At 42.8% G+C, this 15,960-nt stretch overlaps 1 long non-coding RNA gene across 1 annotated transcript; it reads left to right on the forward strand.

Moving 5' to 3' along the window:
• Positions 1–4,485: 4,485 nt before the first annotated feature.
• LOC310769243 lies at positions 4,486–8,896 on the forward strand. The gene is made up of 3 exons (XR_014551566.1): positions 4,486–4,621; positions 7,022–7,168; positions 8,548–8,896. It is a non-coding gene; the product is annotated as an uncharacterized lncRNA (long non-coding RNA).
• Positions 8,897–15,960: the final 7,064 nt, after the last annotated feature.

Raw genomic sequence — 15,960 nt, forward strand, 5'->3', positions numbered from 1 at the left:
TCATTGGCACATTCAACTCCTGAAGTCTCACTTCATCCCTTTTATCTTTTGGAAACCACGGCCAAGACAGCAGGATCAGTTTTACTGCTTAAAGCCTCTATTGCATCCATGTGCACCCACAGCCCTTTCCATATGTATCTATTATCCAGGCTTTTCCTGACGGAGCATCTCCACCCCTGTCATTAAGTCCAGACACTGAGATCCAGCTCTCAGGGCCTTCTGGTGGTTCTCTCACTTTGAGAAGTGAGCTCTGAGGGAAGCAGGCAGAGGGCCTTCTTGGTAGTGGTGCCGACACTTTGCAATGACCTTCCATCAAAAGTCAAGTGGATAAGTAACTATAAAACCTTCAGGTGACATCTGAAGGCAGCCCTGCATAGGGAGGTTTTTAATGTTTGATATTTGATTATGTTTCTGTATATGTTTGAACCTACCCAGAGTAGCCAGGGTGACCTAGTCAGATGGGTGGGGTAAATTTTTTAAAAAAATATTATTATTATTATTAAGAGGAAGAAATCTGAGAAGCTTCTATCAACAACTAATGAGATGTTAGAGAAATAATTCAGACAATTCCAAGAGTGAGCTTTTATTTTTCGTATGTCCCTCTTCATCTTTGTAATGAACAAACAACTCCAATTCACAGACCTCCCTGAACTATTTGTTCCCAAGTGTTACTTGCAACATGAATCCATGGCCATTAAATCTCTCCAGGCAAGCCTCTACCTGCATCAATTCATTTGATGATCCTTCTCTGCTCTGAGTCTCCTATTCTTTCTAGAATGCTGAAGGCACTCCTAAGCACATGCCTCCTCTTGGCCCCACTTTCTGCAGGTAAGATGGGGAACATCTGATGATCTTTAGAGGACACTGAAGAGAACTTGCTTCTTGAGAGGGAAGGAGAGTTAGGAGTGTAGATCAACACCATAGAGAGCAAGGACTGCTGGGTTACCAAGAGAAAGTAGGGGAGAGTCAAGTCAAGAGATTATTTCTTGTGATGTTATACAGATAAACAATGTCATGTAGAAAAATAATGAAATATCCCACTCTAACATGAAAGCTGCCAATACACACAAAATGTGGATCACTCTCTGTGTGTCTGTGTGGTGTGGTGGGGGGGGGGGTAGGGACACAGAGGGGGGATTTGCAAAGGCAAGAGATTGCCAGATGAAAATGTTGGGCATGATTTCATAGTGGAGGGAAAGTGCTAAGAAGGTGAATAAGCTTTTCTTTACTGGGAGAGGTAGAGAAAATATGCCTTAAAAATAGGATAGAATAATAATTCCATTGGAATGGAGAGAAAAAGTTGCTTAGGAAAGGGAAGGGAAGAAGACAATGTATGGCCATAGCAGGAAGAAATTAAATACATTTTACAAAGAAAGACACCTTCAAGTCTACTCCTTGGAACAGAGCATATCAACCCACTGGTAAGGATCCAGATCCACAACTACTACAGTGGTACCTCGGGATACGAACAGGATCTGTTCCGAAGCCCCGTTCACATCCTGAAGTGAACGCAACATGCGTCCATGCATCTGTGCATACGTAGGTCGTATTTTTCCACTTTCGTGTATGTGCGTATCGTCATTTTGACCCCCTGTGCCTGTGTGCGCGGCAAAACCCGGAAGTAACGCACACCGTTACTTCCAGGTCACCACAGAGTGCAACCTGAAATACTTAACTTGAAGCACATTTATCCCAAGGTATGACTGTACTTGATGGTTGGATGGTGTTCTTGAAGCTACCAGCATGTGTTTGATCAAACTGCGGGAGGCAGTGGAGGACAGAAGTGCCTGGCGTGCTCTGGTCCATGGGGTCACGAAGAGTCGGACATGACTAAACGACTAAACAACAACAACAACAACAAATGACTGTACTCATTGATTGTGGAAATGTGGGGCGCTGAATGTGATTTGAGTGCCAGACAAGGATCCAGAAGGCTAGGGTTTGAATCTTCACTCAGCCACAAAGCTCACTGGGGGATCCTAGACCAGGCACTTTCCCTCAACTTAACCTACCTCACAGGAATCTTCTGAGGATAAAATGGGGAGGGGAAAACCATGTACACTACCTTGAGCTTCTTAGAGGAAGTGGCTGCAGATAAATAAATGAATTAGAAAAATAAGAACTTGACAGCAAGTGAAATTGATAAATTGGTTCATCCCTAGTCTAGGATCCTGTCCTAACACTTGCGAACTCAATGACTATGGGAAGTACACAATCAGGACCACACCACAGCAACACTCTGGCTTACTGTGGGTTCCAGCAACTGATATTTGAAATATGCTACTTTTGATATTGGAGGTAATACATAGTCATCATGCTTAGTAGCCTTATTCTCAATCAATTTATCAAATCCTCTTTAAAAGTCATTGAAATTGGTGGCATTCAATGCCTCTTGTAGAAAATTCCATAGTTCAATTGTGCTCAGATCTACGCTTGTGACAAAACAGTGGGAATAAAACGTATTTAAGTGAAAGTCTGGATGGGAGGAAAAGTTGGCTGTGGGAAAGGGAGAGTACACCTCTCCACTTCTTGGAAATAATTCACCAAGCGTTCCGAACAACGGCTACAATAGTTTTGATTAATGAGTGTTTTACTCATTTCATTTCATTCTCTTCTATTAAAATGCTTACTAAATTGAACACTTTTTAATTTAAAAGATTTAATTCACGAACACCTCTTCCTCTGTGTCTCATTAAGCAAACAGCAAAACGAAATAATGATGATGTTGATGATGATGATGATTCATGAATCTTTTCCTCCTGTCCTCAGCGGGACGTCTGGAGTGCAAATATAAGTTTAACGGGACTGGAATGACATCTAAAGGCAATGCAGATGCACCTTGTAATAATAATGTTATGTATACCTGTTCTGCCAGTGTTCTGCGTACAAATATAGGTAAGATTTGCCTGTCTTTTTGTCTTTTCTGTTGGATTTGACCCAGGTTAAGATATAGGTGAACTTTAAGGGTTCTACTAGCATATAGAAGTCTATGCTGGAACAACTCACCTATGAAAAAAGTGAGGTGAGGAAGCTGTGACACTTCAGCTGTAGATGAATTAGAACTCCCATCAGCCTTAGCTAGCCTGGCCACCAGTCAGGGATGATGGGAGATGCAGTCCAGCAACATCAGAAGTAAGGAATGAATGGCTTGCATATGAAAATGGGGAATCTAACATCACCTGATCACAAGCAGTGGCTGAATTTGGGTGTTGATCGCCAAGCTTGGAGAACTTGATTTGCATCAACCAGAAATCCCTATTGAGCCAAACCAATGAACTCCAGTTTAGTTTTGGTTATCAAACTAGGACAAGAAGCCTGGAATATAAGCTGAATATTCCCTTTGCCGTAAATGACATTACAATTGAGAATCCTTTCACAGATGTATAAAAACTATTCAAAAGCTGAGCAACCAGAATGGGAGATGAAAATGCTTCACAAACTCATGGCTCCTTATCCCCCCTCAAGTAATTTTGAAAGAATTCTCAGTGATGAAATGATGAGGAAGCAACCAGCATGAAGGAAGTTTTCCTGTAGTTCACCTCTTATAAAGGGTTTTAGTTACCCAGCTTGATTCAAAGTGGGTCCCTCCACCTTGATGGTCTTTGGTTCCTACTTCAACCATTGGTTCAGGTTGATTTGATCCCTTTGCTTGTTCCTGATTTACTCACCTCTTCTACCCAGGAGGGAGTGGGTGCCATTTTGTGGTTCATCTCAGTGCCAAAATGTCTTGGGGCAATCCTGGGTGGGATGCTGCTTACTTGACCATCTGTTCCAACATCACTGCTACATTGTTGGAGGGAGAGGGGCAAGGGGGTAGTAAGGTTGGTGTAATGCAAGTGTCTTGCCAAGTGTCTTGTGTTCAACAACAGGAGCTTAGGGAAGCATGCCCCGAACCTGCAAACTGTTCTAACCGACTAGAAGAGAGAGTGCAGTGTATGGCAGATGTATTGTCAGATGTATAGAAAAAGGCATGATTCTTCATGCAACAAATTTGACCTAAAATAAAATTCTGAATAAATTTCAAATTTAATGCATTTTGCAAATTAATTGTTAACATAAAAAGAGAGGCTGGTTCTATGGATTATGGAGGCAAGAGACTATGACTTGTGGTTGAGAGCTGAACTCTTAAGTGCCTGCAGAAAACCTTTCTTTTCCAGCAGACCATTAAGAATACACTAGTTTATTGAAATCTATCTATTTACTTTTAATATTGTATCTTTTATGTATTAAAACTGAAAAACATTTGATATCTCTTTCCTTTTACGATATAGCAGTGTGCACAAATTTAAATAAATAAACAGAACCTTACTTTAGATTGCCAAATTGAATAATACTTTCCATATTGTTACTTTGAAAAGGTCCTGATTCCGACCACACAGAAAATTGGAAGCATTATAATGAATGTGCTTTAGGAGCAATAGACCGCATTTCCCCCCAGATCCTGATAGTTCTTTAAAATTCTTTTTCACAGTTAACCCTGAAGTGCAAATTGAGAATACTTGTTTGTCATCCAGATATTGTTTCTCAGGTGATTACAGCTTCACTGCAGTGGATGGTAAATTCTTTGAGATGAAGATGCAATGCTGCAACACTGACCTGTGTAACAATGAAACTCTCAGCCGTAAGTTTATGCATCATTGTAGAATCATTAACATGTTAGGGCTTGGATCCTTAGTCAATCAACAGTACTCAGAGGGACCTTCATGGCAGCTTTGTCTCTGCCTGAAAAGGGATGGGTTACCTTTCCAGCCAGGCCTCTCCTTAGAATCATAGAATCATAGAGTTGGAATAGACCACAAGGGCCATCGAATCCAACCCCCTGCCAAGCAGGAAACACCATCAGAGCACTCCTGACATATGGTTGTCAAGCCTCTGCTTAAAGACCTCCAAATAAGGAGACTCCACCACACTCCTTGGCAGCAAATTCCACTGTTGAACAGCTCTTACTGTCAGGAAGTTCTTCCTAATGTTTAGGTGGAATCTTCTTTCTTGTAGTTTGGATCCATTGCTCCATGTCCACTTCTCTGGAGCAGCAGAAAACAACCTTTCTCCCTCCTCTATATGACATCCTTTTATATATTTGAACATGGCTATCATATCACCCCTTAACCTCCTCTTCTCCAGGCTAAACATGCCCAGCTCCCTTAGCCGTTCCTCATAAGGCATCGTTTCCAGGCCTTTGACCATTTTGGTTGCCCTCCTCTGGACACGTTCCAGTTTGTCAGTGTCCTTCTTGAACTGTGGTGCCCAGAACTGGACACAGTACTCCAGGTGAGGTCTGACCAGAGCAGAATACAGTGGCACTATTACTTCCCTTGATCTAGATGCTATACTCCTATTGATGCAGCCCAGAATTGCATTGGCTTTTTTAGCTGCCGCGTCACACTGTTGGCTCATGTCAAGTTTGTGGTCAACCAAGACTCCTAGATCCTTTTCACATGTACTGCTCTCAAGCCAGGTGTCCCCCATCTTGTATTTGTGCCTCTCATTTTTTTTTGCCCAAGTGCAATACTTTACATTTCTCCCTGTTAAAGTTCATCTTGTTTGTTTTGGGCCAGTTCTCTAATATGTCAAGGTCGTTTTGAAGTGTGATCCTGTCCTTTGGGGTGTTAGCCACCCCTCCCAGTTTGTGTTAACTGCAATTTTGATCAGGATGCCCTTGAGTCCATCATCCAAGTCATTGATAAAGATGTTGAATAAGACCGGGCCCAAGACAGAACCCTGTGGCACCCCACTAGTCACTCTTCTCCAGGATGAAGAGGAACCATTGATGAGCACCCTTTGGGTTCGGTCAGTCAGCCAGTTACAAATCCACTGAGTGGTAGCATAGTCAAGACCACATTTTACCAGCTTCTTTACAAGAATATCATGGGGCACCTTGTCGAATGCCTTGCTGAAATCAAGGTAGGCTACATCCACTGCGTTCCCTTCATCTACCAGGCTTGTAATTCTTCTTCCTGTCCCTTGAAGCAGCACCATAAAGGATCAGATATAAAATTGGATACCTAAGCTCCTGAACAGCTCATAAATAGCTTATGGTCCCTTCAAGTTCACTTTCAATTGGATGTTTCAAATATGGACCTTACAAGCAACCTATCTTATCTAAGTGTCCTCCTGAATCACAATTGAGCTAGTTCTTCTCTGTCCTTTAATTGACAAGTACTACCTAACCCAGAAGGTACGGGGGTGGCGCTGTGGGTTAAACCACAGAGCCTAGGACTTGCCAATCAGGCGGTCGGTGGTTCAAATCCCTGCAATGGGGTGAGCTCCCATTGCTTGGTACCTGCTCCTGCCAACCTAGCAGTTCGAAAGCACGTCAAAGTGCAAGTAGATAAATAGGTACTGCTCCGGCGGGAAAGTAAACGGCGTTTCCGTCCGCTGCTCTGGTTCTCCAGAAACGGCTTAGTCATGCTGGCCACATGACCCGGAAGCTGTACGCCGGCTCCCTCGACAAAAAAAGTGAGATGAGTCAGCCACGACTGAACCTAATGGTCAGGGGTTCCATTACCTTTTTATCTAACCCATCAGTTATAATTGTGCAAATATAAGACCCTACCTTACAGCATGCTCTGACATTTATTTATTGAATTTATTGAATTTAGGAACCACCTTGTACCTGGGTGTCTTTGGGCGGTTCACAGAAACTCTAGGATAGCTCATTGTTAAGAGCAGAAGAAAGACAGAATCTCTGTACAAAAATGGGGGACTAAGAGCCTATATTTTCAGAGAGGCTACAGCATAATCGATGGCATGAATACATTCCAAGAGATTAAAAGGAAAATAAAGTTCACACTCTCCCACCCCCTTTGGGTAAAGGTCATTCATCTCAGAGACCAATGGTGACTTTGTCCCATGCTCAGCCCTGAACCCAGATTGTTTCTAGATCATGTTTTCATCCAAGAACACTTGCAGCTGCCCCAGCAAAACTGTAAGTTCCTAGGCTAGATTCCATTTATATAACACAGAGATATAAAAACCAACAAAGACATGAACATGTTCACTTTACATTTGATATTGAAAGTTCCTGATCGCAACGTGCTGGCTGAAAATGGTCTGCAGTGCCCATCCTGCTTCTCCAAAGGAGAGAAAAAGTGTAAAAGTGAGAAGACCGTCAACTGCCTTGAGAATGAGACCCAATGTGTTGATTTTAGAGGAGCTCTTCATAAAGGTAACATTGCTATTTCATCGGGGGGGGGGAGGCCTAGTCATCGCCTGGGTCACGCAGACTCTGTCCTGATCTCCTTCTCTCCCTTCCTTCCTCTTTTTTTCCACTGCACGTTGCTGGAAAAGTGAGAGGGGTCATATCTCTTTGTGGCTGCACTGCACTCTTCCTTAGTGTTTTGCCTGCCTGGACTTTGCCCTTTAACTTTCATAATACCACTTGCTTGTCTAGAAGCAGGATTCAGATTCTGCTGTTTATATTAAATACGCTTCTGGACAAAAGGGGAAAGTGCATTCATTGCTCCACCCCAGTTGCTCTTGATCTTTCTACCACTGGCATGCAGTTCAGGACAAAATGTGTGCCTCTTTCTCAAAAAGCATATTTATTATGTAAAGAAATGTAACTAAATTTCCTTAAATACTGTGACAATGAGCAGTATCTAGCTAGGTGCTCTGTATCCTCCTAAAAGCTACTCCCGATCAACAGTGTTTTTGAGGAATAATGCTGTTTGGAAAGGGACCAAATTTACCACACACTTCCTTCCTGAAAAGAATAGGGGATCGGGAATGAACAGGGGATTTGAGCTGCTGGTGCCCTACATTTCCCCTCCTCATCCTTATCCTGACCTTTACAGCCTGGGCTTTGCTAGTTTCACTTTTGAGGGCGAAGTAAGAATTTGGACAGGAGTTCCTGACCAGCTTTTGGAAACTCCCTTTTCCGCCAGTTCATGTTAGATGTGTTTAACATGAAAATGGATATGGTAAAATAAAAGGATTCTCTGGATGCCTAGATCACAGCTTGGGACAATGAGGGAGCCTCAGTTGGCATCCAACCATCCTGAGAGACAATGGAGTGCAACTCCAGCTTTTTATGTGGCTGCATCACACTGTTGACTCATGCCAGGACCACACACTCAAGGCTCACAAACAAGGGAGGGAGTGTTGTTTTCCAATATTTTTGTGTGGCCACAGCATGTGCCTTTTAACAGGGCCAGGAGATGGCAGGGATAGAATTCATTGCATTTTAATGCAAATCACCTGACCACAAGAATTTGATTTTGTTAACATATTAATTAGGGCAGTTTATAAAACCTCTAATTTCATAATATTTTATAAATAGAACCTGTTTATTAATAAACTTCATGTCTTGAGACTCCTTTGAGTATGATGCCAATTTTGATTTACACCTGAGTAATTTTTTTACCTGAATTCCTAATGTTGAAAATTTTGTACATTCATGTTATGATGAAATTATGTTATTTCTCAGATTTCTTAAATATACACTTTTTAAAACTAACATATTAAAATTCTCATTCACCATCACAGGCACCATCTCCTATTCCCTGGGAAAAGGTCTAAAGTCAATATTTGTTTTCTTTTTTCCAGATACCTTCTTTATCACCTTTTTTACTTTCAAAGGTTGTTCAACAACAAATCTTTGTACCATCCGCAAAAATGGAAGATTTCTTATTGCAACTGGGAGATTTGTTCTTACAGTTACCGAAGAAAGCTGTTATAGTGCTTCACGAATCTCACACCAGCCTGAACAGGAAGGGTAAATGGGACAGTGTAGATCTCCTCCTTGTGTATTCCAAAATCTATGGCAATGAAGGAAAATTGGAGGCCTGGTGGTGAAATCCAGGACTTGGGATCTCTGTTTCTTTCTTGCTTGCTTTGGTAAAGGAAAACAAGAGCAGAGAAAAGGGGGTCAGAATGTGGGGATTGTGGATCCCAAATACAAAGAACTCCGTAGTGTATGATTTAAAAAATTCATTATGATCATTGTAATGCAAAATAAATGGTTAAGAAAAATAAAATGCTGTTTCTTGGAACTGTTTCTTTCAGATACAAATGCACTTATTATTTATTGATTTGGCCAAGGACATTACTAAATATAAAATACATAAAACGGGATGAAAACAAAATAATATACATTGCACAGGGGGGAAAATCATATTCAATTCAGAGGTTTTGTTAGATAAGAGTTTTCTCCTGAAGAATTTAACTTTCGGGTAGGTGCTATTCATGGTGAGCTCTGGCATTTGTAAATCTAGAAGAACAGCACTGATCCCTACAACACCCCCCCCCAATCGTCCTGTCTTTTTATAATTACAGTAAGTTTTCGTTTTTCTTGCATTACCAAGTCTTCTTTCAGATGAATATTTCAGAATGGGGAAGCATATATAGCAGACAGAAAGCTTAAAAGTTACCAAACCCTTGTGGCAGTCATGGTGGAGCGTCACTATCAGGATTCAAGTTCAGTTTTGCAGTCCATGGTTTATCTTTCCTGGACTCAGCCATCTCATCTCTCTCCTGACACTGAGCTACAGGCCATGGGTATGACAACTGGTCTGTATGTCTCTCCTCATTGCCTTCAGACAGGGTGCCCTCCACCCCCGCAAAAAAAATCCACTGACTGAGCGTCATGCAAACAATAGGTATCAGTAGTATAAAGCTATTAGGGGTCTTTACTGCCCCACCCCCAATAAAATGTCTGAGGGAGCTGGTCCCTTCCAAACTTGATGGGCATGGCAACTGGTCTGTCTGTCTCTCCTAGTTGCCTTCAGACAGGGTGCCATAGACACTCCCTCCCCCTTAAATCCACTGACTGAGCAGCCTTGCCAGATACTTTGGTCATGCATACAACAGGCATCAGTAGTATTAGAATACTACCTCCTGTCAATTGGTTATGCCCCACCCCTCTAGAGTTTGATTGAAGATGTCATATGACACTCTACCTAAAAGGTCCCATTCCAGAAGTCCCACCTCCAAGGGCCACCATGAAATAACTTGGGGGGGGTCCACATAACCCTTCTATCTGTGTTGATGGCTCACCACTGCTGCCTTCAGGTAGGCAGGGACCACCCCCTCTTCTAAGGAGGCATTAATCACCTTCCTGACCCAGTCAGCTTTCCCCTTCCTGCTAATTTTCCTCAGACCAGAGGGGCAAGGGGCAATGTCCTTGATTCTTACCTACTGAAACTCATCCAACACAACAGGGTAGACCGTGCCCTGGACATCCCTTGAGATTCACCTGCTGTAACAGAGGAGTCAAGTTTCCAGTGGGTGCAAGCAATTTCATCCTCAAAATGCAAACAAGTCACAGCATTGACAAGTCACTGTTAGTTTAAAGCAGAGTCCCGTGCACAGCAGAAGGATGAGGAGTACGTGCTGCATACTCTATATTGCTTTATTTAAAGTTCAAAGCGATTATATTACAGAAAGACATCTTGCCTCTGCCGGAGCAGAGAAATGCATCCTCTCTCCTCGACAGCTCGGAGAGAATCACCAAAGTGAAACTGCAAAGAACAGTGAAAAACAGGAAACCAGTGTACGTCACATCCAGTCTCCCTTTCCCGTGAGAAACTCCAACAGTACAGACTGTGGAATGTAAACACCTGTCTCGTGACAAGCCCTTTCGCTGCACAGTGAAGGAAAGCAGAAACCAACATCCTCCCCCTTTCTGTGAACATCACTGGGCAGCGTGTTCGTACAATATCAGTACAAACCCAACTTTTGCATATAGGTACAGTGTTGATCCCTGGATACAATCTTGGACAATACATCAGCAGGAATTTCATTACCTGGCATATAGGACACCGTTACGAGTCCCTTCTGAATACATTCCCTAGCATGCTGCAACTTTAATTGCAAGTGCTTTGTGCTTTGCTTACAACCTTCAGACTTCAGCAAAGCTAAACATGCTTTGTTGTCCTGGTAAACCCGGATTGGACATTTGACAGGAATTTTCATATCTTTGCACAATTGTATTAACCATTCACAATCCTTAAGTGAATAAGACAGTGCATTCAGTTCGGCTTCACAAGAACTTAAGCTAACTGTTGTTTGCTTCTTGCATGACCAATCAAACAGACCCTGATTGTACATGTAGCAAACTCCAGACGTACTTTTCCTGTCTGTAGTGTCACTTCCAAAACTTGCATCTGCAAATACCTCAAGACCACCAGACTTTCGATTGTTAAATCTCAGTCTGTAATGCATAGTGCCTTTCAAATACCGCGCTATGCGTTTCAGAGCTTTCCAATTCTTGATACTAGGATTGTTGACTTGTCTGCTTAGCAAATTACAGCTAACAGCAATGTCTGGTCTTGAACATCTGGCAATGAAGTTTAGCTTGCCTAGCACACTTCTGTACAATGTAGTGTCAGAAAATGCTTCTTCAGTGTCATCTATCTGATAACCTGTTGTCATCGGTGTGTCTACAGGGTTAGCATCCATCAGATTAAGTTTGCTTAACACATCAGCAATTTTCCGTGACTGGTGTACTAGAATGTTACCATCTTGATCTCTCTCTATTTCCAGAGATAGGTAGTTGTTTACCTCACCAAGATCTTTCATGTCAAAGTGCTCTTTCAGTTGAGCTAGGGCGTTATTGTACATTGCGACATCTTTCCAAAAGAATAATAAATCATCAACATAAAACAAACAGTACAGTTTCTTTTGCCCCTCCTCTTTGACAAATACACATGGATCAGCTTTCCCTTGCTGAAAACCTAGAGAAAACAATACTTCAGTGAGTTTTGTGTGCCAACACCGTGCACTTTGTTTGAGACCATAAAGGGATTTCTTCAGAGCACAAACAAATCCCTGTTTTACCTGTACGCCATCAGGTGGAAGCATATAAAGTGATTCATCTAGAGATCCATACAGAAAAGCTGTATTAATATCATGGTGACTAATGTGTAGATTTTCCTCTGCAGCTAGCTTGAGCATAAGCCTTATGCTTTCATACCTCACTGTGGGTGAGTAGGTCTCGTGATAGTCTTCACCTGGTACCTGTGCAAAACCTCTGGCTACCAATCTGGCTTTGTGTCTGACTATCTTGCCATTTTGATCTGTCTTCGCTTTGAAGACCCATTTGCTTCCAAGCAGTTTCATTCCTGGAACTACTGGAACTAGCTCCCATGTTTTGTTCCTTTCTAAGGAATCAAGTTCAGCCTTCATGGCATTTAACCATGGCTCAGCTTCCTTTGAATCCAAACCCTGGATTTCTTGGAAACTAGAAGGTTCAAATACCTTCTTGGAGCTTTTAACAGCTGTTACTGCTACCGTAGCAAATTCATCAGCAAATCTCTTTGGAGGTCTGCCTTTTGTGGCTCTCTGTGACCTACGAATTAGCCTTAAGTCTTCAACACTCTCCTCTTCCTTTTTAGGAGAAAAACGACCTATTGTGAACAATGGTTCCTCCAATTCTTGATCAGAGCTTTCAGAGGGTCGCATAGAGGCTTTCGCACTCTTGAAATCCTCTGAATCACCCGATTCAGTTTCAGATTCAGACTCAGAACCTTCATCAGTGGGTGTGGGTTGTTGTGGCTGCTTTTGACTAACCTCAGTCTCATCACCGTCATCAGGATAACATTGGAAAATTCCCACATTCTCCCCCCACTTTGCATTGTACTCAACACTTCTCGTGAGCTTAATTGCCTTAGAGTCAGTCATCATTATTCTGTAAGACCCTTTCTGATAACCTAGAAAGACACCATGCAATCCACGCTTGTCTAACTTGGAATTTTGTGGTGAATGAACCCACATGTCAGAACCAAAAATTTTCATGTGTTTAATGTATGGCTTCTTGCCAAACATCTTCTCATAGGGGGTACAACCAATCGCTGAAGATAACCTGCGATTGTAACTGTAAACAAAACACGAGAGAGATTCGGCCCAATAACTCTCTGGAAGATTGGCATCATGCAGCAAGGTTTTTAACCCTTGAAGCAATGTCTGATTTGCCCTTTCCGCAAGTCCATTCTGCCATGGCGAGCGAGGACTAGACAAATCGTGTTGAATTCCTTTCTCAGTCAGAAAAGCTTCAAACTGCTGAGAAGTGAATTCTCCCCCGCGATCACTGAAAAGAGTCTTTATCTTCTTACCATGCACATTTTCCAACCAAGCACAGAATTCCTTGAACCTAGGAAAAGCCTCTGATTTCTGCTTGAGATTGTACACAAAAATATATCTGGAAAATGCATCAATGAGAACCATGAAGTACCTATTGCCACCCAAAGAGGGCGCTAGTGGTCCAACCAAATCTGCATGAACAATCTGGTATGGTTCCGTAGCTTGCCTACTAGACACCTTACCTTTCGCAGCCATTTTTACCTTGTTTGCTGCGCACGCTTTGCACTTCATGTGGTACCTGCAGGGTTTAATAGTCATACCTTCAACCAAGGCAGGCATTTTAGATACTGCCTCAAAATGCAAATGACCAAATTTTCTATGAAAATCATGAATACATTCTGCATGCAAACTTTTGTTAGAACCTGCAATGCAACAAGTGTCATCCTGCACAACATCATCATAATACAAAACAAACAAACGATCAACATATTCAGCATGCAATACATAATCATTTTTCTTTGTGATGATGCACTTCCTGTTCTTGAAGGAAACGTCAATGTTCCGCTCATTCAGCTGTCCAACGCTGAGCAGATTATGTTTGGCATCTGGCACGTAAAGCACATTCTGTATCGATAAGTCCAAACTGTGAAGAACAACAGTTCCGTAGCCTTTACTGGGAATTGTGTGGTCATCCGCCTGGTGAATCGCACCTTCCTGCGGTGTAAAAGACACAAACAGTCTCTTATCGTTGCACATGTGGTGGGTCGCCGCTGAATCAACAACGAAGAAAGATCTAGACGTCTTCTGGACCTCTGCAACCTTTGGAGTGAAGCGTGAAACCATAGCCTTGTGCTGCGTTGTCCTTGACACCGGACCTTTGCCTTTGCCTCGGCCTTTTCCGCGCGATGAGCTTTCGCTGCGCTGCTCTGTCTTGGCCCTGGGATATCTGCATTCCCTCTTCATATGGCCTAGACGTCCACACGAGTAGCATTTCACTGCCTTCAAAGCTTTGGCGCCATCTGGTGGTTCCACTGCACTATGGGACGACGTCTGTGAAGACTCCCCCTTGCCCATGCAGCTAGCACCCCGGCGATCTGCTTCATTTAATCACGGCAGTAACATAATCCACTGTTAGCTGAGCTGTTGGTTGCACAGCAATCTGGGTTGCAACAGACTCCCAACCTGAACCCAAAGATTGTAGTATCATGAAAGAATACACAGCCTCTGGAAAGTTGAGTCCTCTCTGTTGCAGCTCATGTCTCAGATTTTGCATCTCCATCAGATGTAAACGCACATCTCCACCTTCAGCAAGAGCCATATTATGCAGCTTGTTGAAGTAAAACATAGTGGATCCAGCTTCTGTCCTTAAGTGAGCCTCTCTCAAAGCGTCCCAAATTTCTCTGGCTGAGGTCTTATCACGCAACAGACAGAGCTCTTCCGGGGATACTATCAATGTAAGAGTTCCCCTTGCTTTGGAATCCTTAGCTGCCCATACATCTGTAACTGGAGCTGGGGGGTTGTCTGTAATCACCTCAAACAAACCCTCTTTCCGCAGAATTGCCTCTGCATACAAAACCCAGTCCGCGTAATTCTTCTTATTGAGCTTTGGAATCCCACAAGCATCCTGAAGGGCCATCATGACTCTGGCATTAGCCTTCAGCGTCATATATGCTGCTTTAAATCTTGCTGCGTCACTGCTGCAGCTGCCTTATTCCAAAAGCGCACTTAAAAGTTACTTTCGATTTCCCCAGCATAGTAACTTGTGCCTGGGAGCCTTTTGCCTATTCCCAGCAAAACGGCTTTAAAGTTAAAAGTCCAGCCATAAGGCCATTAACTAGAAGCTGGCAGGCTGCCCGGAGCAGTAGCACATACCTCATCAATCATCTTGACACGCAGAGCAGATTCTGATCCGATCTGTCCCTCTGCATTCCGATCCCTTGCCGGCACTCCGATTCGACTTCTGGGCCCATAACCCCGTGTTAGTTTAAAGCAGAGTCCCGTGCACAGCAGAAGGATGAGGAGTACGTGCTGCATACTCTATATTGCTTTATTTAAAGTTCAAAGCGATTATATTACAGAAAGACATCTTGCCTCTGCCGGAGCAGAGAAATGCATCCTCTCTCCTCGACAGCTCGGAGAGAATCACCAAAGTGAAACTGCAAAGAACAGTGAAAAACAGGAAACCAGTGTACGTCACATCCAGTCTCCCTTTCCCGTGAGAAACTCCAACAGTACAGACTGTGGAATGTAAACACCTGTCTCGTGACAAGCCCTTTCGCTGCACAGTGAAGGAAAGCAGAAACCAACAGTCACAAGCACCCTCCCTGACTCCCAATGACAGACCCTCCCCATTTTCACCTTGGAGCTTTCCTTTTCTCACCCAGCCTCTCACCCTGGGAGATGTCCACTTCTCCACCTCTCCACCTGGTAACTGGCAGCCGGTTGAGTCCCCCCCCCCCACTTGACAGCACATTAAGCCTTTTGTTTTATTTTTTAAACTCAGACCAATGCTTTCATATCATGTGTTTGAGATATGTATCGTAGTAATGCCAAATTCCCAGAATAACAGAATGTCACCACTCTTGCTAACAATTCTTCCCTTATGGTCCAGGAAACCACTGGGTGATTCAAGAAAACAAAAGCTTTTGCCTGATATCTCCAGCAGAACATAAAACCCAGGATTCCTTAAAGGCTCTGAGGTACTGGTTTAGATCCAGGCTATCCAAATATCTACAAAAAGTACAGAATACATATTTATTTAAGATAAATAAGACAACAGTGCAGTAGGAATCCAGTTACCAAATAGGAATAAAAAAAGTTAGAAGAAGGTCACTTAAGAATTTGGGAACATTTGAGGACATATGTACACAGAAAACAACAAATCTGACGTAGTCTAACCTAGTATATTTTAACACCACTTTCTGAACCCCAAAGAGATGT

This window comes from Podarcis filfolensis (assembly GCF_964270895.1).
Source record: "Podarcis filfolensis genome assembly, chromosome: 8".
NCBI classification, from domain to species: domain Eukaryota; kingdom Metazoa; phylum Chordata; class Lepidosauria; order Squamata; family Lacertidae; genus Podarcis; species Podarcis filfolensis.